We start from the raw sequence: 27342 nt of genomic DNA on the forward strand, positions 1-27342 counted from the left end.
GCACTTGTCTTTTTCTTTTACTGCGGGCAGAGAAAATGTAAATTACTCTAGTAGCTGCTGTTGAATAGCTTGAGTTCAGTTCGAAAATGTTTTGGATCCAGCGGGTCATAACTAAAGAGTCGAGTCAACACAAATTCAGAGGCTCGTGTAAAAGGATTTGATGAATTATTTTCCAAAGTGTGTCAGCCTTATGGAGTCAGCAGAGGGCAAACCAATCAACAGCGCAGATTCGCAGAACAGTATTTCACTGCAGAAATCTGCTCGATGGGAATCTCCTTCAGCGGTCCTTGGTGAATGGGATGGAGAATAGGTGTTTGACTCAGGGTAAATGTCTCCTTGCAGCCATTTGGTCAACAGGCAAATAAAAACTTTGTGTGGTAGAAATGTCAGAGTACTTCTGGGAAAGGTGAGGCCAGATTTCTTTGTAGGCAGAAGGATCATGCATTGTTTCTGCTAAGGTTTTCTTTTGTCCAAGTCTAGTTCATCCTCCTTGCTAGATGGAAAGCTTTGGCTACGTTCATCTTATACTAGACAGAGATTGAGTATATATGGTGTTGTCAGATTACTACCAAAGTTTTTAATGTGTTTAGGGTTATTGTCCTGCTGGAGAGTGAAACTGTATTTTAGTCACAATTGTTTTACAGTCTAAAGATTCTTCCAGAATTACGCTTGCAAGGCACAGTAGTGTTTGATTGTCAAGATGAGTCTTTTGATTGTCCTGCAAACTTGTGAAATATAAAACCGGAAGAGGTTAGAAGTTTACACTTGTATTACAGCAAAGAAACAGCAACATATGTGCAGCAGGAAATACCTGCTTTCCATTTCAGCCACTTTTATTGTGTGTTGCAGTTATTCGGTTGTTTGGCTCCCCAGGGCCTCAAGGTGGCTATCGGTCAAAACAATCTAAACAACAATTTTATGATTGATTTGTCATGCAGTTATATACTGCAAGAGAAATAAATGGAGTAAGAAAGTTGTGTCCTGGAAAAGAGATGATATCAGAAGTAATATTTCTTTTGCCACAAAATGGAGAAAAGAAGGTTTTATTATTTGCTCATTTAGCTAATGACGCCTACATATCAGAGGTATTTTCTCTTCGGAAACATTGTAAACGATCCTTTGAATGTGACTCACAGAAAGGATTCATTTTTCATACTTTGAAGATGTATTTTTCTTTCCGAGGTGGAGCAAATTTGAAAGCAGAGGAATTATAATGAAACATAATACCATTAAGGCATAATGCAGATTTTCCAACTTTTAGGTGGACTTAACCGTCGGCCGAAATGACTTTTTGTAATGAGCTAGATTTGAATAATGAATCCGCTCACAGCTTTGGAGCCTTGAAATAGCGGTGATGAGGATATATGACTGAAAGACCAGATGCAGCATGAACCCACCTCCGTGTGATGCATGACACGTTCTGCACGGTAAATTACGGCTCTTTGACGTTTGCAACCGGTTGCTCAAACAGCCACCCGTTGTCTCGGAGACAGCTCTTCTCAGCGAGATAAACCGTGCTGGAGGGTTCTGTGAGAGGCTTGTGTGATCTGAATCTTTACCCAGCTCTGAGACTAATTTGAGGCACACCGTTGCTTTTAATTTCTGCTTACTGACACGCTTTTCTAAGCGTGCGCTTTGCTCATTCAAGAAACATTATCGTGTTAGACCGATGCGGTACATGCTTTGAATCAGCAGAAACACAGTGCGGAGTCAGAGCTGGACAGCCCATTAGGGCATACACAAAATAAAAAGTGAATGGATGCCGTTTTTTGTTCCTACTGAAAATATCTCCTCACTTTAGGCCTCCGTCTTTGCTGCACAACGGCTGCAGTCCCATTTCATAACTGATATGATTTAGTTGCCTCATAAGAGGAAAGCAAAACATGAGCAGCTCAGAAAAAAAAATAAAATAAATAAATGAATAAAAGTGTCTTTATTGATGATAACCCGCTTGATGGTTATCAGACTGAGAGTCAACTTTGGCCAGGCGCCTTCGATGCCTCACACCATTCCCTTTTTTTCCCTAGCATTCAAGATGAGAATAACACCTCTTGAAACTCAATTAACAAAGTGCATTACACTTGAGCCTGCTGTTAAGTAGCTATTTTTGTCTTGTAGAAGATACGTATATAAACACAGGGAGATAAGGGAGTGTGGATCGATATGATGTGACGTTAGCTCTCAGCATTAGTTTGTATTACAGAGACCCCTGCTGGTTATGCACCTCTCTGGAGTCTGAGCAGAAACATACATGAAGTGCTTGATTTTGCTGTAGACATACATCTAAGCGATGCCGTGTTTGATTTATTTTTATTTTTATTTTTGAATGGGACTCGTTTGTGCTCTTTACAGTGCAAACAAAGGCAGATGTGTGTAAATTGGGATTTAAGATTCCGATTTAATTAGCATTGACTCTTGGGGGTGCCTCTAAGGTACTTGCTCCTACATGCTGCAAAACTCATTATGGATGAATTAATGAAGTGGGACGTGCACTTGGCATCATCCATGTGGCATGCGCTTATGCATTATGCATCATCATTATTATTATTTTAGGACGCAAGGATATCACGTTTGTTTGTCGGGTGTAGGAGACAGGGGTGCAGGTTTGTTGAATCACTTTTAAATCACATTGTTTAACTTTTAAACCTATAGAAATTTCATTCTTTTCATAATTCATTATAAGATCTCTCCACGATGCTGATTTCTCCTGTTAGTGTTTTTGTTTTAGATTGAAATGTCTTAGATGAAACAAGTACCAGAGTTCACAAGAATAAATACTAAATGAAGTTTTTAAATTATAATTTCTTTAGCTATGAAAAATGGAATCATATCCAACCTGCCTCAGTGTAAAAATGTAATTGCCTCTGAACCTGGCACCTTGCAGTGCCACACTTAGAGGGAGGATCTCAAATAAGCCTCTTTGATAATTGACAATATTTTTCCAAGATATTGATTTAAATTGTGAATTTCACAAGTTCTGACCAAAACTTTCTCCGTTTTGATTCTTTCATAGTTGTAATTGGTGAGGTTACTTAGACTATTGTAAGGTCACAAGCAAAAGCGACCTTATCAAAACATTCCCCTTCAGGATTTTCTGCTAGAGAGAAGATTTCAGGGTTCCATCAATTAGTGGGAGTTTTGAAGGTTCTGGTGTCGCAACACAGTCCAAAGTTATTAATCTGCCACCACTATGTTTGAGTTTTCAAATAAGATTTACACCTTCTAAAAAATTCCTCTCTTGTCTCTTCAATCCACATATTTTCCTAGATATCTGAATGATCATCAAGATGTTAATATGAGAATGTGCATAGTGATAATGGAGATGGGTCTTTATTTTCTTTTTCGGTGAGCAGAGGTTTTCACTTGAGATTTCTCCCCTGGTTGCCATCTTTTTCTAGACTCTCGTGTTATAAAAACTGAATTGAACTGAGACATATTTAGGTTTATTAGTTGTTGTGGGAACAGTCTTGATAAACCTGAAACATTGAAATATATTAGATTTTATTATTTTTGTAGGAACTGATACAAATCTTTTAAGACTTTTGATTTTGTAAAGACCTTTATTTTCACCCAGTTTAAATATACAGAATAATTTTTATTTATTGTGAGATTATGCTGCTGCAATAAAAGATGCATTCATCTTAAGGCTTTTTTCCCCACACAACTTAACTAGTGGTGCCAATAAATATGGAAGTAACTGTAACGTATATAAGAAAACTACTTTAATAATAATACTTTAATATAAATAAATATACATTTTTATTTGCAGCTACAGTCTTGTCATGGGTATATAAGCCACAGCGCAGGAGTGATAAATTTCACCTCAGTGTCATAAATATCCCCAGCTTGTTTACCGCACGTTATTGCTTGCTGTAGTCGACAATGCGTCATTAATTTAAGAAGCTTTCTAATGAATGTGAAATGAAAGACTCTCAAGCAGGCCATTTCTCCGCACTTATCATGTGAGAGGAAGACTGTGGTGGCTGCACTTCCAGGAGTCCTTACCTGAGTGCTTGTGAAACTATTGAGCTCTGCCGTCGCGCTCTACCTGCCTCTCATCTTTCACCCCTGACAGGAATTACATGATTCAATGATCCAGTGGAAGAACTGGTGGACGGCCAGCTCTGAAATGATAATAAACACACTGTTCTGTCGGTTTGGCCAACAAATGCAGCTTTAACCTTGTCTGTTGCCATTTTTAACTCCTCTCATCTGCAGTTCGATCCTTCTATCCCCAGATCACACCCAGCGTTCCTAGCAGTCTGAAATGGAAGACGTGGAGAGTATGAACGAGTTTTCTGTCTATCCACACAAGTATCTATTCTCCCTTCTCTCCTTCCTTCTTTCTTGCCTTTTGAAAACCTGTACATCTTATTTGATTGAGTCAGTGACTTATGATACTTGAAGATGACATAAGAAAAATAATCATCACCTCTGATTCTGTTCATGCAGGAGCATGGGAGTAAATAAAAAGTTAATGACTTAGACTACTTGACCTTCCAGCTTAACTTGTTCTCCAGAAAAAACACTTTAGCATTCCAAGAGGCCAACTCCACTGGGAAGAGTGGAAACTGTTCTCCAAGGGGCCTGTTTTCAGTGTTAATAAATTTACAGTGAACATTGAAAGCATTTAATTGAATTTTTCACATATTGTCACATTCAAACCACAAACATTTCTTTGTTTAGATGGGACAGATATGTTGGGTAAAGTGAAAGGCAAAGCATGCACGAAATTCGAAATATTATTATGAAGATTTAAAAAAATAAATGCTGGAAGACAGAAAGAAGAGTATGGTGCACACTTGTATTCAGCTCCCTCACCCTTCCACCACAAAATTGAATTAAGTGCAACCAATTGCCTTCAGAAGCCACCTAATTATTAAATAGAGCCCAATAATTTAATCTTAGTGTAAAGAGCTCAGAGGTTTGGCAGAGAGCATTATGCAAATGGGAAACAAATAGCATAATGAAGACCAAGAAACATGTCTGGTCTGGGATAAAGCTGTAAAGAAGTTTAAGGGTTTTAAAAGCATATTTCAAAGCTGTTCAGTTCATCATCTAATAAGCTAAAAAAGTATGGCAAACTGCTAATCGCATCGCAGCAAGTGAGAGGCTAAGTCTGAAGGAGATATCCACAGCTCTGGTGAGAAAATCTGTTGACAGGAAGTTGTGCATGGCACTTATGTGGCCCCTTCAAAACATGTGTTATCATTTTGACAAGCCATGTAAAGGACACAGCAAATGAGAAATAACATCCTCTAGTCAGACGAGACCAAAATGTTACATGAAACAGATGGCAAACATATTAGACATCAACAAACAGCAAAAAGAACATTCTTCCTACCCACACTAGAAATTAACTGCTGAATTTGACAAGGCCATCTTCATTTCTGACTTACTCTAACTTGCTTTAAGCTGTAATTGCTTTTGGGATAAAATAAAATTTGCAACCCTTTTGGAAAAAAGGGGTGGACAAAAATGACGTCTCAATGGCAGGAATGTGATCACAAAGGCCAGTGGTTGAAGAGAGTCACAGATGCTGTTATTTTCATCTTCACAAGTCTGTCTTTGAAAATGTTTTCCATACTTGGTAGAGTAGCCCCAAGTAGCTTAACCAGCTTGAACTGAATAGAAATGCACAAGCACGTTTCAGATTTGTTTTCAGGTTTGTTCAAATTTGTTGATCTTTGCCTTCTTTCTTCAATTAAACACTTGATTTACTATGCATAATCCCCCCTAAAGAAGTATTAATTTATTCAGCTGAATTATTAAATGACTAAAAATGTCCAAGAGATTTGAGTATTTTTGCTTAGTGTTGTATGAGAACTAAAGCAGATTTATTTATTTATTTATTTATTGCTTGCCTCTGCCTGAAGAGAAGAAAAAAAAGTCGGATGAAGTTGATTAATGACAATCATCTGCATCTTTGTGAGTTAGTGATTTGTCAGCAGAAATGACACATCCCACAATGTTCCACCACTTTTACATAACAGAAATCTACAGCTGTAATGTGGAGGAAGTGGTTCAGATAAGTAAATGATGTTGAGTTTTAAAACCCTGCGCTTCAAGCGTATCAAACGACAAATTTGCTCTGCTGTTGTTCTGGCTCTTTCCATCGTGAGCTGACCTTTAGCTGTGATGGATGTTCTTAACTGCTAATTAGACTTTCACAGTGCATGGAGCTTTATTCGCCTCTTCTGTTTTTGTAAAAAAAAAAAGAACAAAATATCTCTATTTGGAGGAGACGGTCATTCTGTAATACTCCAACCAGCTTGAAAAAAATATTTCTTCCTCAAATGTTTGCTTAAACATTATTTTATGGTAAAGGATTTTTCTGACATGAGAAAATGCCTAGAATGCTTCCGTTATCCCGGCGGAGATTGTGTTCATCTCTACTGTAAGAATCAGAGGAAGACAACAATTAGTGAATTGGAGCTTAATTATTTTCTAATTACTGGTCAGCACAGCACAAGGTTAATTATTGCTGTCTACATTACTGTTATGGGGCGGAGTGCTGAAACAAAACAAAGAATAATTTTGAAAACAGTGCCATCTGGCGGGTACTATCTGCAAGTACAAAATTAAAATGTACATCGGACGTGCTTTATAATAGTGGATTTAAAAAGGTAAAATGGCATTTATATCAAAATTTGACTATAAATAACGCACTACAGAATGTACATGTATCAGAATGGACATTTAATGAGTACATTTATAGCCACAAGTCTTAGTTATCTGTTGTATTACAAGTTGGTATCCACTAGGTGGCGCACTTACCCCTTTATATTTTTTAGTTTGGCCCAGAGAATTCATTGGAGGTTTTCTTTACGCGCTGTAATGGATTGCTATGCGAATCCTTTTAATCATGTTTTATATTCCTCAAGTGCCCTTTTGTTGCTGTTGCTCATAAATAATGACTGTGATATAGTTTTTGTATTTTTTTATTTTTAGTCTTAGAAAATAGACTAAAATGGCTGGTAATGGTAACAAAGGAGCTACAATAAATGCAACCATAAAGTCAAAAATAAAGGACAATAAGACAGAACATGATACAAAGATGTTATGGCAAGGAGTCATGCATCACAAAAATGACCTCATTAATAACCATCCTGTAGTCACTGTGACTTGTGATCACATGGTAAGTTATAAAAACAGAAGCGTGGGGGAGACATGATTTACTTTAGTGGTGAGTAACTGAATATTTTATACTACATCATAATTCTTGTAATTTTTACATATTTTTCTCAAATTCCAGCACGTTGTTGCTTTTTAAGAATTACAAATTCCACCCCCGAGCAACACAAGATAAACTCATTTTATTAGATGCCAATCAAATGGAATATATTCTTTTTCATCTGATTTTCTTTAGTATTTCTACAGAATATGTAATTCAGGATAACAGCATGACAGACCATACTATTTATTCATCCAGCCATCTCCAGGTACACTCTGGACAGGTCATTAGTCCATCAGGAACTTATGTGTCTCTGTGTTGTCCAGTTCCATGTTTTTAAATTGTGGGAGAAAGTCTAAGTACCCAGAGAGAGCCCAGGACCTGCTTACTGCAAATCAACAGTGCTATCACTGTACAGCCCTCATCTACACATGTATTATTTATTTATAGTTTTAATGTATCTGTATTTATTCATATTTTAATTAATAGGACATCACTGTTTTAGCTGTGAGTTTGTTTGGATTAATTAACTTGCGAATTTTTGTTTTATTTTATTTGGAAATGTGTGTTCTCATTTATGTATTTACTTGAAATCTTTCTATTTCATTTGTTTGGTGACTTGTTTATGTAATTAACTATTCATAAACTCATTTTCATATTAATTAGTTGTTAATTATTGAATATTTCCATATATTTATTCATCCATTCTAATATTGTCCTCTGCTGAACTCATGATCATTCAGCAGAGAAGCCCAGACTTTCCAGCCAGTTCCTATGGAGTTGATCCTAAGAGGCCAGCAGAGAAACAATCCCTCCAGCATGTCTTGGGTCTTTCTCTGGGTCTCCCTCTGTTTCATTATTATTAATATTATTTATCAGTTTTTATTTATATTAATTAATTATTCTTTACTTACCTACTAATGCTTTTTTAACTTCATAATTTGCTGACAAACTGTCAAAACAAAGGATGTGTTTGCTAATGTTGTGTAGAGGCTTAATAGATAATTAACTGCTGTGAATTAAGGTGTCAAAAATGGTGTACTTACTGAAAAACATTGGATTTTCACAATTTATTGACCATAGACGTCGGTCTAGCTTAGTGTGAATTACGTTCCCTTCCGTTGAAAGATTTCCCTGTCACCGTTCTTAAAAGGCTATTATTAAAAACCAAGCCAAATATAAAATGCCTCAAACGAAGGAGCTGTAATGAATGAATCCCAATCACAGAGCCAGCACAGCGGAAGGGCACAGCTTGTTGATTTCAGTGAGATGAAACTGATCTGAGAAGGGAACAAACATAGTTTGCATAATAATCAGTATTTTAAAATCGTTGGAGTTTGAGCTTATTGTCTGACATTTAAAATGCGTCTGCACAATGCAAATGAGGACGCTAAGTGGTTTCAAGCCACACATTCACATTACAAATCAGAAAGCATATTTGCACATGAAGGCAAATAGAGATGCTGGAGGGAGTTATTTTTAAACAGACACCTTATTTAAATCTAGTGAGTGTTTACATCTTGTCCACAATTTAGAAGATTTCAGGTGCATCTTAATATTGGAAAGTCTTCTGAAGGTGGATCTATTTCTGTGTTTCAATGTAGAAAGTAAACTCAAAAACAGACCCATTCCAACCTATACAGTCAAGTTGTAATAGATCCATACAACTCATAAAAATAACTAAATTTAGATTACAAAAGAACAATAAAATTCTTTTTAATGTTTTCCATTCCACTAAATTTTCTATTAATATGATTAGATAGAGCATTCTGTAAAAAAAAAACAGTTTCTTCTGCAATTATAAATTGTGGGCTAACAGCCATTTGTACTCTTTGCTGGATAGTTGTCAAGTCAACAATCTCCCCCATGATTATTTTGGCTATTTTATTCATCTTTTGTGACATTCAAAACTTATTGGTGTTCATTAATTGTAAGACAATCATCAGGGATGAATGAAAAATAATATTGTATCGCTGTGTATCAATATAAAACTAAAGAGAACTACTTAAATAAATTCACAAATATATGGCTTTTTTAAAGACACACCTCTATGTTACTCTAAATGTATTATAATCAACCATTTTTTTTCTCTCATGATTTTTGTTGTGTTTGACAATTTCCCACCTTTTCCAGATCTTACAGAAAGCTAAGCTGACCATCTGCCGGCTGAAGCTTCATATTAAATTGAGAGAAACATTGGCAAAAAAAAAAAAAAAAAAGCACGCCTTTGAAATACCAAACTCCTTCCTTTAAACCTTGCAGGATCCAACGAACTCCTTCGGAGCGGCTTTACACAGCACTAAGCTGTTTTCCTAATATATTATTTATGGTGTGGCCTGCCAAATGCAGGATTCCTGTAATACATTAGTGAGTTGGGGATGAAATAGTCGGCAGTATGAAAATCAGCAGCAGTGTCTGAAAGGGAGCCTGTTCTCAGGTTTGTTCTCTCCTCCGTGTGTGTGCGGTAGCCTTGAAGATAAAGAGTGGAGCTCTTGTAACGGATACTCAAACTCGGATGAGTTATTGGCCATTTGTTATTCTCCGTTGAGGGAAGCAATTTGAGGGTTACAGAGCAATTAGTTATTAATGCATGCTGCCTGGAAGAGCATAAGTGAGGACACCTAAGCGCAGCCATCAAAGAATCAAAAGCCCTGCAGATGACTCTCAAATACAAAGGATAACTTTTATTTGCTTGTGTATTGTTCAATCATAAAGTGTCCGCAGCAGATTAAATACTGTGTAAAGACTAAACTGCTTCTTATTATCCCTCAGGAGTGCAATCAGTCCTTTCTACTTAAAGGCTCACGGTTAAAGCCAAAGCCAGGTGGAAACACCGTGGGGTAGTAGTTTGACTTAAGCATCAGTCTGAGTGTCACCATGAATATTCATAAACAGCTTTAATGAAGACCTAACATTGATTAAGCCGTTTCTAATGGCTTGTATTGCAGTGAATGCCACAATATAATTGGATTAGTTTGACTTTGGGAAGTACTTTGAGACATTGCCCACATTGGAAATGAAGATGTGCAGCCCACTAACAGTGTAATTGACAAGAATAAAGATAGATGTATCCAGGCGACTCCTGAGCTCCTTTACTTTGCCCCGAAGCAAGGGTAGCCCAGAGCCATATCCCCAAGTGAACCAAGGCCAGATTTAATTAGCTTCAAATGCCTTTTTGGAAAGAAACGTTAGGTTCTAGAAACCAGACTCAGTTTTCAAAAAGAACAAAGGAGGTAAGAGGCACCTTAAAAGGCCTTACAAAATAATCTCCAATCCCATTTGTGTTAGTTGGCAATTATTTTCCTGTTCAACTGTTACAGGAATAATTAGAGATTTTTGTAGTGAAGTTCTCGTCAAAGGGTGAAAATATTTAATGTTTAATCTCCAGTAGAGATAACTGTCTTGGTGTGTTTATGTAATAGAAATCCAGATTACTTGCTCTTGGAAATGTGGCATCCAAAATTGTGACTGATGAGTGTGTATTTGCTGTCACTTTTGAACCAGTGTAGGCTTATTGGTTCTCTAAAAAAAAAATCCTGATTGAAGTTAATTAACTGAGCAATCCTTAGATTTGTCCTAGTGAGAAAATCTGTGCTGTTTTGTTTTTCTAGACATGCCTTATGGCCAGAGACAAACTTTAGAAGTGTATCATGTAGCAGCTGTGGATGAAAGAGGGCCTCACAATCTAATCAATTTTAAGGACTTTGTAAAGCAGAGTGGGGAAGTGTTTATGTGTAAATCAAGATGTAGAGAGCTGATTGACTCCACCTGAGGAAGACTACTGAAGAAACTGAATTAAAAAGTGATTGAACAAAGTTTAAGGGTGCACACCCTTTTCTAACCAGGTTGATGCAGCTTCTTCATTTTTTATATTTACTTTAAAGGTGGAAAAGTTCTTAAATTATTTACCTTGTTCTCGTTTTTATACATCAATGCACTGCATTTTAACAAGAGTTGTACACTTTGAATCATGAGTTTCTCTTAGTTTAAGAAATGGAAAAGAACCTTAAAAACAAAGAAAAAAAGCTAGAGCAAAGTATAAACTTTTGCATTAACAGATGAGTGATGACTGTCAATCTTATACAAAACTACAAAGGAATAAATTCCTGTGGATATCTCACAAATTAGCTACCTATTTCATTAGTAATAAGCAGTTAATAGCCAAACCGAAAGCCTCATAATTAGTCCAATGGGTTTGCATGATACTAAAAGGTTTTCCTCACGCAGAACAAACCTGTACAAAATTTTATTTACAAAACATATGAATTACAGACTCAATCAATAAGAATATTGCAGGATTTTAAATAAAAGACTGTTACATTTTATTTTTTGCCCCCCTATTCCCACAAAACTCCTCCTTTGAGGTGCAGTCTCCAGCTGAGCCTCACAGATTATGATATAAAATGGCACCAAGTGATTAACAAAATTAAAACTCTGTAGTCCAATAGATTCCACCAATGCTGTCTTTCAGGGCAACATATTTAAGACCTTCCATCCATCCATCCATCCATTTTCTGTTCACCCTTGTCCCTAATGGGGTCGGGTGCTGGTGCCTGTCTCCAGCTACGTTCCAGGCGAGAGGCGGGGTTCACCCTGGACAGGTCTATTTAAGACCTTATGGAATGGAAGTTGAAGAGAATTAGGAACTCTCCACCCAACGGACATACATTGAGACACTTAAGATGTAGCTCATCCATAATTCAAATGGCTCTGCACTCCAATAAATATGTAAACAAATGCATTATTAATTTACATCCATATCCAGCAAATGTTATATTTAGACTATTTTGCTGTCCACGTTAATTCATGTAAAATAAGAAGAGCCTGTCTTCAGCTGTGGCATAAGCTACAAGGAGCACACATGAAGTGTGTGTATGTATGATCTACATACACACACTTGTCGTTTCAAGTGTTCATATTTAAAAACGTCATTATGTTAAACTAATTTTTAAGCAAGAACACTTGTGTATTCTTGCACATCTGCAGCTATAAATCCTCCACTTTATTGTGCAATTCTTTCATTCTTAATGAAGCCAATGGCCCACAGAAATTTTTAATCCTTAATTAGTTCTTTATTGGTTTGTTCATATCTGGTACCATATGAGGCAAATAATCGTACTTCTCATACAATGCATTATTGCAAAGTAACATTAACATAGACGATTTCTATTTCTTGCGAATAAAATATTCAGAAAGCTACAGAGTGCATCACTGTGCAGCAATCTGTACTGTTACATCCCCAAATAAAATCCAGCACAATCACTTCAAGAGACACCTAGTTAATAAAGTTCACATTTGTGTGATTAAATCTCAGTATAAATCCGGCTGTTCTGTAAAGAAATAGCAATCTGAGAAGCAGTGAGGAGATTCATCGTAACTATGGAGAAGCAGCCGAGACAGACAACTCAGATGGGAGAATAAGTCAACAGGAAACTTATTAGTAATAGACTCCACTAGTGTTTGTGGTGAGACTGGCAAGACAGGAGTCGATGTTGAAAGAAAGTCATAAGAAATCCAACTAAGGACATAGCAAGTATGTGGAAAGGGGGTGTTCTGGTCGTATGACAGTCAAATCAAACTTTCTGGCTGACATTATAAGACATTATGTGTGGATGAAACCCATCAGTTCACATCATCCTCTCTTTGAAATATGGTGGACAGGATGCTGTTTCTCCCCAGCACAGTCAGGGGAGCTGGTGTAATTTGGTAGGAAGATGGATGTGCTGGGTTTTAATGTCAGAATGAAATAAAACACCGCAGACAAAGCTTGAAATTTGTTTGCACCAATGTGGTGTGCATATTGATATGTTTGAGTAGACTATTCAACATCCAGTCCCAAACCCAATAAACAATTTGTGGCAAAATGTGGAAGGTAGTTTTCACATTCACTGAGCTATTCTGCAAAGACGTATGGACAAAAATTTGATTATACATGAAAGCTGATAATATGGTAAATGGCCTCCATTTGTATAGGACTTTATTAAGTCTGAGATTTCCAAAGCACTTTAAACTACTTTCAGTCATTCATACACTGCAGGTGGGAAACTACATCATAATCGCAGCTGCCATGGAGCAGACTGACAGGACAAATCCCTACCTCCTGATCCACTGCAGCACTAAGGTGGACAACATGAGACTTCAGAAATTGTTGCAAATGTGGTTCTACAAAGTAATGACTTGGGGGTGTCAAAAAACACAACACACATTTCAGACTTTGCTGTGTAAAAATCTTAAAAAAAGAAACAAAAACGAACAAAAAAACTTTTCTTCAACTTAATTTCTCACTACCAAGATGGTCTGTCACAAATAAATCCCGATTTAACACAATTAAATTTAAGTTTTTGGTTGTAACATGGCAAAGTGTATGAAAACTTAGCAAAAATTGCTTCCCTGTGTCTGTTCTGCACGGTCACTCAACCCTCTGCTACACCATTATTCCCTGAAGCAGCTGCACAACTGGAACATGTGGCAACAAATCTGAGCAATAACAAATGAGGTAATAGGCCAACAGCAAAAGTAAAAGTGACGTCTGATTAGCCTGTTGGTTTAATAAGCTTCTGGTATCATCACTGAAATGTGTCCCTGTGCATTTCTTTGCATTTCTACCGTAGCTGAACACAGTTCTCTAGATGTAAAGACCGAGCTTGTTAAAGTTTTTACAAGCTCTGTGATTCGAGTGTAGAGCTACGAGTCTATGGATACGAGTGTGAAGAAGTATCTCTTTATTTTTTCATCTCTGTGACTTTCTTACAAACCGAGTAAAAAATAAAATAAAATAATAATCCAAATGTGCACAGACACTCAAAATTAGTCAGTCATAATGTCTTTATGGGAATATGGGTACCTCCCCTAACAAGTGTGGACATAGAGCATCTACACTCTATGCAACAAAAGTGTGAGAAATCTCACATTCAATGGAGGTATTGTTCAGTTGTCTTCCACGATCCAACTCAATCGTCCTAGATAAACCACCTGAAAGGGAAACGTGTGTAAACGAGAAATTTAACGGCCAAAACAGGTTCTTATGAGTGCTCAACAATACCTTACAAATTCCCATGGGAATATGTAAAAGAGACGTGTCACAGTGCAGTATTACATGGAGGATTGGTGTTAATGAGTAGGCTTTCTGTCAAACATGTTTTCACTGGTCTCAGTAACTGTTGCCTCTGATGTAAAAGGAATCCTTCTCAACAGTCCAGAAATTACGATATATAGATTTGGAATTAAACCAAATGTTGCTTCTGATTGCCAGAACTGTGGCTTAGCTGACAACTGGTACTCTTGTTTAAGTGAGGTTTTAGCAACGTTGTGTTAACCTTCATCTTCTGCTATGAAAAACTTTGGGTTGGTGTGCTACATAAAAATCCTAATGAAAATTCCTTAACATGTGAAATAAATGAGGTAGTATGGAAACATTTTGCCAGGTACTGTATGTATGGTAGTAGTAACACATGAAGGACCCTTTCATGTTTTGTTGAAGTAATGTGAAGCCAATGTGCATATCTGAATCTTTGATATTTAGAGTTCTGGTTCTCTGGTGTTTCCATAGTCACACAGAGCTGAACCAGTTTACAATTTGACAGTTCCTGACTTTTGCAGTGCGAGTACATTTTTCTCTTCAACGTTGTTTCTATCTTTTCTTGTCACCTAAATTTCTTAGCTATTAAAACAAATATGGTTCAAATGTATGAATTTCTTTAAAATCTTATTAAAACAAACCTAACCTCAGGAAAAGAAAATCCGACTCAAAGTAACTTAAAGAATTAAAAAGAAGAAATCAATTTTTCCCATGTCGATTTGGGCGCATGCCTCATTCAAGAGAAGATTTTTTCAATCAGTTTGCACAGCTTGACCATTTTAGATTCATCTGAAAGTCTCACATCTACAGGTATGGTTCCACGTTTGCTGTTTTATTGCTCAGCTGTGGTTATTCTGAGGCAGCCTTAGAATGGGAATCATCATCGCTCTTCATAATATCCAGAATTCTCAAATTTGACGAGCTTGTAGAATTTAAAATGGCTCAATTTATGTTCAAGGTATCTAAAAAGTTGTTACCTGAGCACATACAGAGCACGTTTTCTGAAAGAGAAGGGGGGTATAACTTAAGGGGTCACTCAAACTTCAAGATCCGCAATTTTAGAACAACAAGAAAAAGCTTCTGTATTTCAATTAAAGGTGTAAAGTTATGGAATAAGTTACATGAAGATTTAAAACAAAGCAATAGTTTAACACAATTCAAAAGAAAGTACAAAGAGGTAATTTTCAATAGATACACACATGGGGACAGAAAGCAATAAGGTGTGTATTGAAGATAACAACTTGGTGTAAGGGTTTAGAAAGATAAACCAGCATAAAATGGGAAAATGTATAGGTAAATATTAGTAACTGTTACTTCTGACTGCCACTTTGATTTTGATTTTTTTTAATGACAGTAGGACTCTAAAGTCTCAAGTGTTTAGGGGTAGGAGTTTATAAGTTCTCACTTCTTCCTACCCCATTTTGAGCATGATATGTTAACTGAAACTAAAAATCTGTATTTTCTCTTCTTTCTTATGCACTTCTTGTTACTGTGCACTATTTTATTTTTATATTTGCATCATGTTCGAATAAATTTCATTTCATTTCATTTCATTTCATTTCATCAAACCTAGTGTTCCTGAAAGAGTGATACTACTTTATTGATTCTCTCATATTCATTGATTTGTTTACCTGCAACAGACAACCACTTTATAAACTCTCATCAAATGCTTCATGGAAACAGATTTTCTTTGGAAGTGTGACCTGAGCTCTTCCCGCAGTCATTATTGACAACCGTGGACACACTCAATCGCTGCTCAGAGACACATTAAACATTAAGCCGCTGCTTGAAAACAAATTAAATGTGTGAAAGAGTTCAGAGCTAAAACTCAGCAGCTTTCCTGTCATGCTAAGTCCATTTTCCATCCATCCATTATCATACACGCTTATCCATAATAGGGCTTCAGGGGTGCTGGTGCCTACCTGCAGCAGTCAACAGTCGAGAGACGGGGTTCACCCTGGACAGGTCAACAGGCCAAGTCCATTAACAAAAGTATATTAATTTTAAATAATCAACAATAAGGATAAATTTGTTGCAGTTTTGCACTGAGTCCAAAGCCTACAGTTGATGACCCAAAGTTTTGGCAGTCACACAAATTCTTAAGAGCTTCTGTTTATAATTAAGCAACATTTACTTTGTTTTTTCAATAATGTGCCAAAGACTTCACTACAGAATGGAGTTGCTGCCAGTAGAAAGCTTCAACATTGGTAGCAGGTGGATGGACAAATATATGATAAACACTTTAAAGTGAAGACATTCAGCCAAAGGTTTTGTTGTAGAAAAGCAGCCACTTCTGTCAAAGACAAACAATAAGTACAAGGTCAAACCTTGAAGATAGTAGGAAAATGGACTGTGAAAGAGTGGTGCAAAGTTTTAACCTTTGATGAATCCTCACTGTTTTTCAGTTTTGTTATTTTTCATGAAAGGAAAAACGTATCCTGCCAACAAAGGCATGTGAAATCCTGAGATTATCTATGATTAGGGTTGCTTACATTCAAAAGAAGCAGACCATGTAATCTTGATCAAGACCAGACAAGTACAGAGATCAGCAACAGAAAGTTGAAAATTATAACTGTAAATTTGTAGCTCAAGTGTAGTGTTCACATGTTAAAATGTACAACAAGTTTTATCTCGGTACATTAAATATCGACATAGCAAAACATTGACTAGTGGAAAAAGTTTTGACACTGACAAAATGTATTTTAGCTGCAAGATTATTGTGCCAAAAAAAAAAAAAATCTGTACTTCTTTCCTCAATCATCAAAAGTTTCAGCTCCACAGGAATGTCACATGGCTGGGTTAAGTACTTGTTCTAATTTCTCTTCAGCCTCTGTTGGATCCACCTCCGGAGGTCATGAACGCATGAGGTCATGACCCTGGGGGTGGTGCTGTCTGCTAAAGTAGATAGAAAGAAATTTACTGTGTGGGTTTGAACCACAACCTTGAGTCCCTTGTTGCTTTGTAGTTAATGCCATTCTTGCAGTGATTCGCCCACACATATAATCTCCCAACAGGCTGACAAACCTATACCAGACAATCCCTGAAGCTATTTGTTCAAGTTTTGCTTAAAAGTCTGAGTACCTGTGAAAAGTCTATCTACCGAATCTTGCAGATGTCAATAAAAGTTTGTATTCTGTTGAAAAACTGAAGACATTTATCTAAAGGTTAATATGTAGACCTCACAAGATTTCAACTCCTCTTGGATTAAGTTTCAGCAAGAAAACCTTGTAAAACTAGTTATTCACACAAATTACATGTCAATTAAAACCTCAAAAATGCGTACTCTAACCTCAGCGCTTTTCTCAAGAGCAGCAAAAACATCTCCCTCAAGCTGTCGACTGCATTTTTCAAGGCTTTGTTTTCACTGCTGCCGCGGTTTTGTTGTAGTTTGGACAAGTTTCCCACTTTGAAGGATTCAAAACAGTGAATGAAGTAATCAGTGTTCTTTAAAAGAGTCAGCCTCACACAAACGCCCATGCAATATTAATCCAATCTTCAGAGGTGGTTCAGCTTCCAGGCTAGCTCAACCCGAGGGGACTTCTCCATTACCTCTTCCTGCTTATATCTCTTACCTTGATACTCCATAAAAAGCCTCGTCCAGCTTAGAACTTACTTTGATTTTGTACTTTGGATTTATTTCTTTCATCCTTACGTGCACATTCTTGTTGTATTATTGATTAAAGAGCTTAAATCACAAATAATCTCCATTTCATCAGCAAAAATCAAAAGAATTAAAATAGAAAGTGCATGTGAGAGGCTTTTCTCCTGAGAGAAGTCTAACAGCAGGCATTATTGGAAAGATTTGCAAAGAACCAGACCTATAAATTAGGTGCTATATGAAGAGACAATAAAAAGCTTAGAGTTTGAAGCATTGAAAGCATGTCAAAGAAAATCACGAAGAGTTCAGTTTTCATCATTCTTTCATTTAATTATATCTGATATGCTCCTTAGAGCTGTAATACATTGACTCATGATTAAAAAGCCAATTAAAAAGTTCTTTGGAGCAATGAAAAAGAACCACACTTGTATTAATTGTAATTTAAAACTGTCTGATCTGTTCAAATTCACAATGTCAAGCTGTTGTTTTGGAAAAGAGCCTCCAGGGTTCAGTCTGGAAAAAAAACAGTAATAATAAAATTGGGAATGTTTTCAGCACACTGATATCCATATCTCCAAACTAAAGTTAATTTATCATTTTGTTGAGAATTTTCTGGGACAAAAAAACATCACAAGTAATATAGCCTTACAATAACATCTTGGACGTTGTTGCACTTATGAGAAATGCATGGCTGTTTAGTGGATTTTTATTCTTTTTGTTTTTTTTTTATTTGAACTTTATACAATTTATCTCATTGATATTCAAGATCTAATTTACCACAGAGACTTGTTTTTATATAAAAAAAAATAAAAATCTGGCACTGTAACAATGAAAGTAATTAAGAAACATAACATCTGTTCATAGTGGTGAACTTTTCCAGGACTGGTCGACATTACAGCATTAATAATGGAGTACATCAATGACTCATCCAGGAGGAAACAAAAGAACCCAGAGTAACACCAAAACTACAACAAATGTCTCTTTTTCAAAATCTTAAGAATGACTTTTTAACTCTTTCTATGCTCATTTATGAAAATAACTACTTCATCTCTTCTTAAGATTCAAAAAGTGAGCTAATCCCAATCATTTTTTGGCTTAAAAGGAAACAACTTTTTTTAAGCAAAGCATGAGTTTTGACTCGTCTGACTTCCTGAGGATCCTGGTTTCCTCTCTGGGTGATGAGAAGCAAGACGTGAAAATTAACAGCTCTTGTCCACAAGCCCTCTTTAGAGCGACTGTATCCCAGCAGCACAGGAAGACTCTCGAGTTGCACCATCAACACTTTTAAATATTTAATCACGTCTGTCACAGGATCTGACTTTTGACATTGACGTCAACCTCTACAGAACGAGCTGTCGAGTGTTTTCATTACATGGCGTTTCCTGCTCCAAGTGGCGGAGACTCTTCCTTGAGCAACTCTTCTTGCAGATTGAATGGTGTTGAGCTCAACCGTAGCCGATTGTATAAATTAGAGGGCAATATGGGCATCCTGTGACTAAACTAGTACTTTCACAGAAATGATGAAGAGGTAGAATAATGATTAAAGCACAGCAGAGATGCCTGGGGATGACTCCTAGGAGCTCTCTGAGGAGTCCTTCTGTTTTGCTGTCGCCTGAACAACAACCTTGGTAATAATCTTCATGCTGAGCATCAGGGACTCTGTGGGATAATCCCACTGGTAGTGCTGCTGTATACAGCAAGCTTTATCCCTATGTATTTCTGTTCTTGTTCTTAGTTTTACTATAAAACCAAACAAAAGGTTGTAGCAAAACTTGTAATTAACTAAGATACAAAAATAGCCTTAACATCAGTTCTGCTTATGACACACCAAAAAGAAACATTTGTTTCTTTGGCTAGTGTCTTGGTTTTATGTTTTACATCTAATTGTGTTTCATTCATAAAGTTGCATTTTGATTCCCATATTTCCACAGTTTTGCTCCGAAATGCAATCTCCTTGAAAATTATGGAATCCAAAAGCATAATTTATTTCTGTATCTGATAGTCTTGCCCCACACGCTCCCTCATATGTCAGTGCTTGAATCCTGCCTATTTCTTTAATTACAAATCGAGCAGTTCAGTATCACAGACTGATTAATGCATCACAGGTCCTGAGTTTGACTATAATTACAGACTGGTTGGCCAGAATGCAGAGGGGTGAATTATTTTGTTTCAGGAACATAATTACTCCACCAAAATGCTTCACTGTGAACAATTTAACAACAGCTATTCTTTCCGCCAGAGGAGTTTATTGGTTAATTTCAGTAAGCTCCACTAGTTACTATATTGCTTAGGAATGACTTAGGTTGCTCTGATGAACTCATCACCATCTGGGATGGATAGACAAACGGACTCAGATCAGCAGTAAAACACCTTTTGGGTGTTGAGAAAAGTCCATTAAGTGAAAGGTGTTACTTTTGTGTCGCTCCTTCTATGATCCATTTTCTCAAAAATGTCCCTTAGAAGTCACTCCATATATATGCTTTTGAAAGTTACTTAGAAAGAACTTGAAAGACTGACTGTGAATTAAATTTCTTATTTTATTTTTTCTGTGACATGAAGAAAAAAAGAACTGAAATCCAATGGAATAGAGCTTTTAAAACACCAACTGCTTTAGGTGCAATACGGTAAAATGAATGTTTTTATCCTGAAAAGAGTTTATCCTCACTAAAGAGTAAAACAATGATAAAGAACTAACCCAACCTATTACATATGCAGAGTACATTTATATACACTAAGCTGTCATAAGTATTTAATATAAAAGTGTTTGTTAAAAAGGTTACTATTATTACTTTATGGATGCTGAAGCCTTTCATTTCCCCAACTCCAAAGGCCAAAATCTTTTTTCTGTGCTTTAAAAAGATTAGATGAGTGAAATAAAATTGCTCTCCTACACTCTGATTTGCTAAGTGTATATACCTAAACATAAATACACCTAACAAAATAGGTTTATTAGTGGTTGTCGCAGGGCAAACCATGTACTGGGCCAAGTGGTGTAAATACGCAAGACAATTAACTCTTGGATTTGTTCAATTCTGAAGACTCTGTGAACCCCATGAATAATGATTTCATTCCACAACTCTCTTCTTCCGAATTTGCTGTAAAAGAGCAATGCATAAATGGCTATTTACTGAGAATTAGTTTTTTTAAAAAGTCACATCATACTGCGTGTATTCCAGCTACAATAAAGATAATATTAGGACGAAAGCCTGTATGTAAGCAGGGAGATCTTATTCAAATACAGCATTCCTTCTTCCAGAAAGTGCTATGATGGTGGCAAAAACACTCAAAAGAGGTTCAAATGAAAAACATTAGAAAAGTTGAAAAGTGTAATTATAGAAGCAAAGAAATTACAGACATTATTTAAAAAGGAAAGGATAGATGTTAAATATCTAGACTTTCATCAACTGAAATCAAACAATTCCTGAGCAATAACAAAGGAGATAAAATGAATGATGTGGACCAAAGCAGTTGTAAAAAGGCCCTTCATAATTTGAAGTAGAGTCTATTATTCAGCAGCATTATTGACCATTCTCTACTTTCAATTGATTTTCAGGCGCTCCTGCAATGCTGTCACTTTTTTCTACTTTCAGCAAAGTTTACCACTCTCATCATAAATTGAGCAGCATATACTGTAACAAAAAGTTGAAATTAATAAATGAAGGCTGGATTTAATCTTGTCAGTATATTGATGCTTCAGACCACATAATCACATTTACTTTTTGACTTTACACAAAAAAATATAGCATTTAATTTAAACTACGTGATAGATTGAACACAGCTTTATTCATCCTTTAAAATGCTTTTTTTCTCAATACAGCTGTATATTTGGCAAAAAAACAGCGTAGTCATAACACAGTGATTTATCTTTTCAAAACATCTATTCATATGCTTCTATTTCTTCTTTGCACAATTCAGTTATATTTTTACAAGGAAAATTATTGAGCTAGAAAGTTTCTTGTTCTTGATATCTTGCAGCCTGGTGACATGCTAAAGAAAATAGTTTAAGTTAAAAAGGCTTCATTTGGCTGCCTATCTTTAATTACTTCTCCTGCACAGACAAAAATATTTCAATAGGATAAAGTGCAACATTATTAACAGGTTTTGTCATCTTTCTTTGTTAGTTTAATCTGTAATTGGACCTGATGAATATTCATCAATCACAGCTACCAACAAACCAAATGCAGCCTATCAGAATTAGACAGCAAGTAAGTAGTCATTAATGCAATGAACTGATGAAATGGGACATATTGGATGTTTCTTGATCTCATATTGACGGATGGATGGATTGCTAAGAGCTACAGTTGTAACAGAATCAGCTCTAGCATGAAACCTGCAAGGAACTGCTGACATCTCTCTGGTGGATACCTCTCTCAAACACCTCACAATGAAAACTGAGAGCGTTATATCAATGCAACAAAAAACTTTGCAATCCCCCACTTCGGTCTTTGAATGCTCTGTCTGCAGTAGCTGTGTAATACAAACTGGTTTCTGTCTACCTATATTGATAATTCAGCATGTTATTCAACCGTGACCTGCAAAATATTGGCTTCTACTAATGAGAATGTTCATGAAAGTGCAAATGACCTCATTTAGTTTTTTTCTTCTTCTCTTCCCCATCAAATATTAACCTGCCAGCCCTGCCAATAATCCTAATGAAAGTCTACCATAAATTGGCTTGGCAAGCAAAGGAAACACAGCAAACTGGGTTTTTGCAGACATTTGCACCTGCCAAATGCTGGCACCGCGATTACCCGGGACAGACAAACCTTCATCAAAAGTAACACCAACTCAAGAAATCTCATTTTCAGTAACTCCAATTCCTACACAGGATGTGAGGGAAGGAGTGTATTATCAAAGGGAAGCTGAAGCAAATGCTAAGATGAATTTCTGATTTGTGCACCTTTGGGCTATAAGGCCTTAAAATGATTCTAATTCATCACAGAGGGTTATTATTTTCCAATTACATGGCTCTCATTTGAAATAGGAAGTGAGAGCCATTAGATGAAGATCATCCTGACTTGGATGGAAATAAAAAGCAGTGTGTAGTCCTTGAAAGAAAGCACATCTAGGAGAAGAAATATTGATGGCCTTTATCTAGTGACCCGATGATCAAATGCGAGCAAATTTAATTCAGTTGGCTTTCTATACGGACACGATTCTCATTTAATATGACCAGAGTTTGAACAGAGTAAACATGATTACGGGCAGCAAACAAACATACCCGCTGACATTCTTTAAAGGGGAATCTGATTGATTTTCTCAGCAATAACCTATTATCTGCAATCAGTGGCCTTCAGAAGAAAAAGGGTCATTTGGGAGGCAGATGCACAACAGCACATTGCACGTTTGTAGTTGCTAGTTGCAAAATGTGTGAAGCTTATTTTTTTTTTTTTACATAAAATAGGCACACGTGTCAAGGACAGAGAGGCAATCCACAGGATTATCAGTCATTTTAGACGTGCGTCTGAATTTACCTGTTACAGCCCATTGAACTTAATCACACAACACAGTGTGGAGAAGAGAAAGGGTGTCATACAAGGTCATCAGATAAGAGGTTTTTATTTCTACAAAAGGGTGAGATGTAGTATTTGAGATGAAAAAAAACAGGTGGCAGTTTTAAGTGATTTTCCAAGAGATTATAACATAAAATGAGATGCTTTGAGCTGACGTGTTCCAGCTCAAACCAACTTGAACTCTTAAAACAGCTAATTTGGATTAATTTGAAGACCCAGCCCTTGGTCAAATATGAACTGATCCAGTGCTGGGTTGAGGGAACCCAAGAGTATTGCTTATGGGTTAGACCCAGTTTCTTTGGTTAGTTGTCAACACAAATAAATGGAATCAAGTCTGGGCTGAACAATGTTAGGACAACAGAAATAACTTTCTGATATACTGATATAATTTTTAGTATGTTGTAATATCAATGTTAGTTCCAATTAAACAACATTTTCCTCTTTCTACTCTTACTTTTTTGGAACTCTACAAAAAGGAATGACCACCCCAAATACTACTCTCCCTGAGAGAGAATCTTTATTTGAATAGACCAACATGGATCGGAAAGTTCAATAAAAAGGTCAAATACTTCACAAGCATATTAATAAATTCAGTCAACATAAGTCCTTCACTATACGTTTTTTGTCACACATCGACATTGCACTGGCAATTGTGTTTCAATATATTATGCAAATCTATAACAAGTGATTGTAGTCTAACCTTTAGACCACCGGAAATATAGTTAAAAAGAGTTTCAAAAGTTTGTGGGGAAGTGGAACCACCTCCAAAAGCAGGTTTGATTGTTTGGTCTGCACCAAGGTTCACTTGAGCATATTTACACCCGCACAAAGGATTTGGACTAGCAGGGGAAACCACTTTTAGTACTCTGTCTGGGCTTTCTCTCGCTGAAGTGGATTTTGCCAGTAGAATTTGAACCGGGTCAATCAGCGAACAGAAGGAGAAGTTGTGAATGATGACGTTGATTTTCAGCCAAGTCTTAGAATTGAAGAATTTTGAAATGTCAGCGGAATAAGTGAACAAAGCTGTTTGGTTCGTGTTAGCCTCACTTCCAAATACTGAGTTACCATTAACAACTGGCTCATCACTTGTTTATGGTTGTTTACAGTGCTGGCAGTTTCTGGTAAGCTTCATAGTATTGAACTGGTGCATTAAAAATGTCACGGCCGAATGTTAGCTATTGGGTAAAATTATAAACTTCAACAAAGTCAAGTCCAGCAATCAATCATTTCTAATAGCCGATGGTCAACAGCCTTTGTACGAAGTGAAGTGTAGAATACGAGCCTGGTTTTTAACCAAGTCTGGTCCATTTAAAACAGACTTGAAATGTCAGGTTTAAATACACTCTTGGAGAAATTGACTTCAATCCCAGGAAGTCTGATGTGAACTGAAATCCTTTCAACGAGCAACACAAAAAGACTGACGAGGATTTCACTCGCTCTTGGAACAACCACAGCTTTGTGGAAAGAATGTGGCATGATTCTGACATTGGGTCTAAAAGAACCAGATAGCCATCAAAATCATGGAAGAAAACCAATATAAGAAATATTAGAGTTTCAGGCCTTTTACAAATCCACAAAAAATAAAAATAAAAAACATAAGGAATGGGAAATCAAACATTAATGACCCCTCAGCAATTCTGAGAGATTCAATATCTGGTTAGTAGAAGCTTCCCTGAAGTTTTAATGTACAATATATTTATCTTTACTATTGTTATGTTAATTTATCATATTTTCTCATGAGCAAAATAAATTTAAGTAAGCGAGACCTCTTCCTGGTGAAAAACCTTAGCAGTGTGGGAGGTGTTGGCCTGAAATCTCTGCACAGCAAGTAAATTTATTAACCTGCTGTCTTCATTAGCACACACTCAAACTCACAGTTTCCAGTCGTGAAAGTAGAGGAGCTTGTTGTTTCTGCAGTAGTATTTTTACTCTTTAACTGTCATTTCTCTGGAAGGGAAACAGCAACGCTTCTAACTCCAACCTTTAACATGAACTTCAACAATTTCTGACTGTAGTTTCCACTCCACATCTCATTGTGCTAGACATACTGCCATGGAACAAGACAATTGGAGAAGAAAAAAATAAAAAATTGCACATGGTTATTATTTGCAATCAATGGCTCTGCTTCCACTCAGTTTAAAATATGCTGACTCCATTAACTAAAGACAAAATTCTGATGTTCAGGACTGACAAGATTTCCTTTATGCATAAAACTTTAATGGATACAAGACAATTTATGCCTAACTATGCACCCATGTTTTAGTCACTTTAGTCAGTTAATACTTCATCTGACAAAGGGAAAAAGCAAGTTTATGTCCTTCAAGCATTTTAAAAAGTGAATCACTCTGTAATATATTCTGTCCTTATGAATTCCAAACTAATGTGGGTTTATACACAAGTCATATCATATTGGCAGCTGCCAGCAGGGCTTATAATTTCTCCTGGCATGACTTCATACAGACTCCTGATAGTAGGCCTTAATGGAACTTCAGCGAGGAAAATTGACTAAATTTGCATGTTGACAAAGGAAAGAAAAGCAACAAGATAATGGAGGTACTGTACAACAGAGACTAAGCTTAATCTTTGAGGTGAATGTGTCATAAGGGGCCAAGAAGGCCAACAGCTTACTCAGGAGGTTTTCTGCAAAGAGCAAAAAAAATGTACCTTTAGCTTAATGATTGGACAGACTGGCTTAAACGCTGTCTGGCTGCTTGGAGACCACAGTAACATACAGCGAAGAGCTTATAGAGAGGAAAGAAATGTTCCAATCTGGTTGCTGGACTAAATATAGGTAACATTCACACAGATAAATAAAGAAAATACATAATGCACCCAAGATGTTCTTCAATGTCTAATATTTTTAATTTATATTGGCCAACAGTAGTTAACTTATATGCTATGATTTAAGCCCTTAGGGGTCTGAAAATCAGGTGAAGGATGAATAAAGGTAAAATAATTTCAAAGTCTTAAAATATAAATCTTGAAAGAAATATTAAACAAACCAATCAGGAGCAGTCTTTTCACAAATTTCCAAAGACATTTGTATTTTTAATTCCATATTTAGACAGACTGAAATTCAGGAACTCCGTCCTTTCACAATGCATAGGCTCTGCCATATATGTGGGATTTTCCCACACATTACTTGGAGGCCTGTTAGTTAATTCAACTATTTTTAACCCCAAATGTCATGTTTCTTCTAATCTCGGTCACCTAATCCAATAAATGACACAAAATAAAAGACAACAGCTCTATAATCTCCATTGACAGAGAGGAGTTGAAACATTTAAGACCATAAACTCAACACATTTTACTTACAAATGTGGCATTGTTTAAATTGAAGTAAGCAGGTGTTACCCTGCAACCTTGGATGGGCTGAGGGTAATGAAGAAATGATCTTCCCTCAACCGGTGATTCTGTGGTATAAGAAGAACACACACGTTGAGCTTTCTTTCACATTCAACAGGAAGATTTATTCTTCTTTTGTGTAATAAACACACTTCACACAAGTGCATAAAAATACATTTCTAGCCCTACTACTGACCTGTGGCGTGAGAAGAACAACACACACGTTGAGCTTCCTTTAACATTCAACAGTAAGATTTATTCTTCTTTTGTGTACTTGTTGGTTTGCGATGGAAAATAAGACAAATTCCAGCCATTATAGAGCTCTAAATCTTTGCTTTTTATGCAGTTCTTTAGACATTGCACTACAATTCTCAAACTGACAAGCATTCCAAACAACAGGAAGGAGCGTTCCCTCTGATTCAAACCACCTGGCTTTTAAAGCATGGTGAGCACTAATTAAGGGGCGGAGACAACAATTACATTTCCAGGTAGAAGAAAGAACAAATATCTGTGCTAAACAAACATTTACAAAATTACAACTAACAATTTAACAAAAACAAAAACGAGCTGTGACCAAACAAAATTAATAATAATAATAATAATAATAATAATAATAATAATAATAATAATAATA

At 36.4% G+C, this 27342-nt stretch overlaps 1 protein-coding gene across 3 annotated transcripts in view; it reads right to left on the reverse strand.

Moving 5' to 3' along the window:
• cdh19 (cadherin 19, type 2) overlaps positions 1-27083 on the reverse strand; it is a 112057-nt gene extending 84974 nt beyond the window's left edge. For 2 of the 3 annotated variants that reach the window (XM_044104137.1, XM_044104134.1), the window contains exons 1-2: positions 26905-27083; positions 26679-26776 (exon numbers count right to left, since the gene is read on the reverse strand). The gene's annotated coding sequence lies outside the window, so the exon portion shown is untranslated. Of the gene's footprint in view, positions 1-26678; positions 26801-26904 lie in introns of those variants that run through there. The other variant, XM_044104136.1, reaches the window with a different exon arrangement.
• Between the last annotated feature and the right edge of the window lie 259 nt (positions 27084-27342).

The sequence above is a fragment of the Gambusia affinis genome, linkage group LG21, assembly GCF_019740435.1.
Source record: "Gambusia affinis linkage group LG21, SWU_Gaff_1.0, whole genome shotgun sequence".
NCBI lineage: Eukaryota > Metazoa > Chordata > Actinopteri > Cyprinodontiformes > Poeciliidae > Gambusia > Gambusia affinis.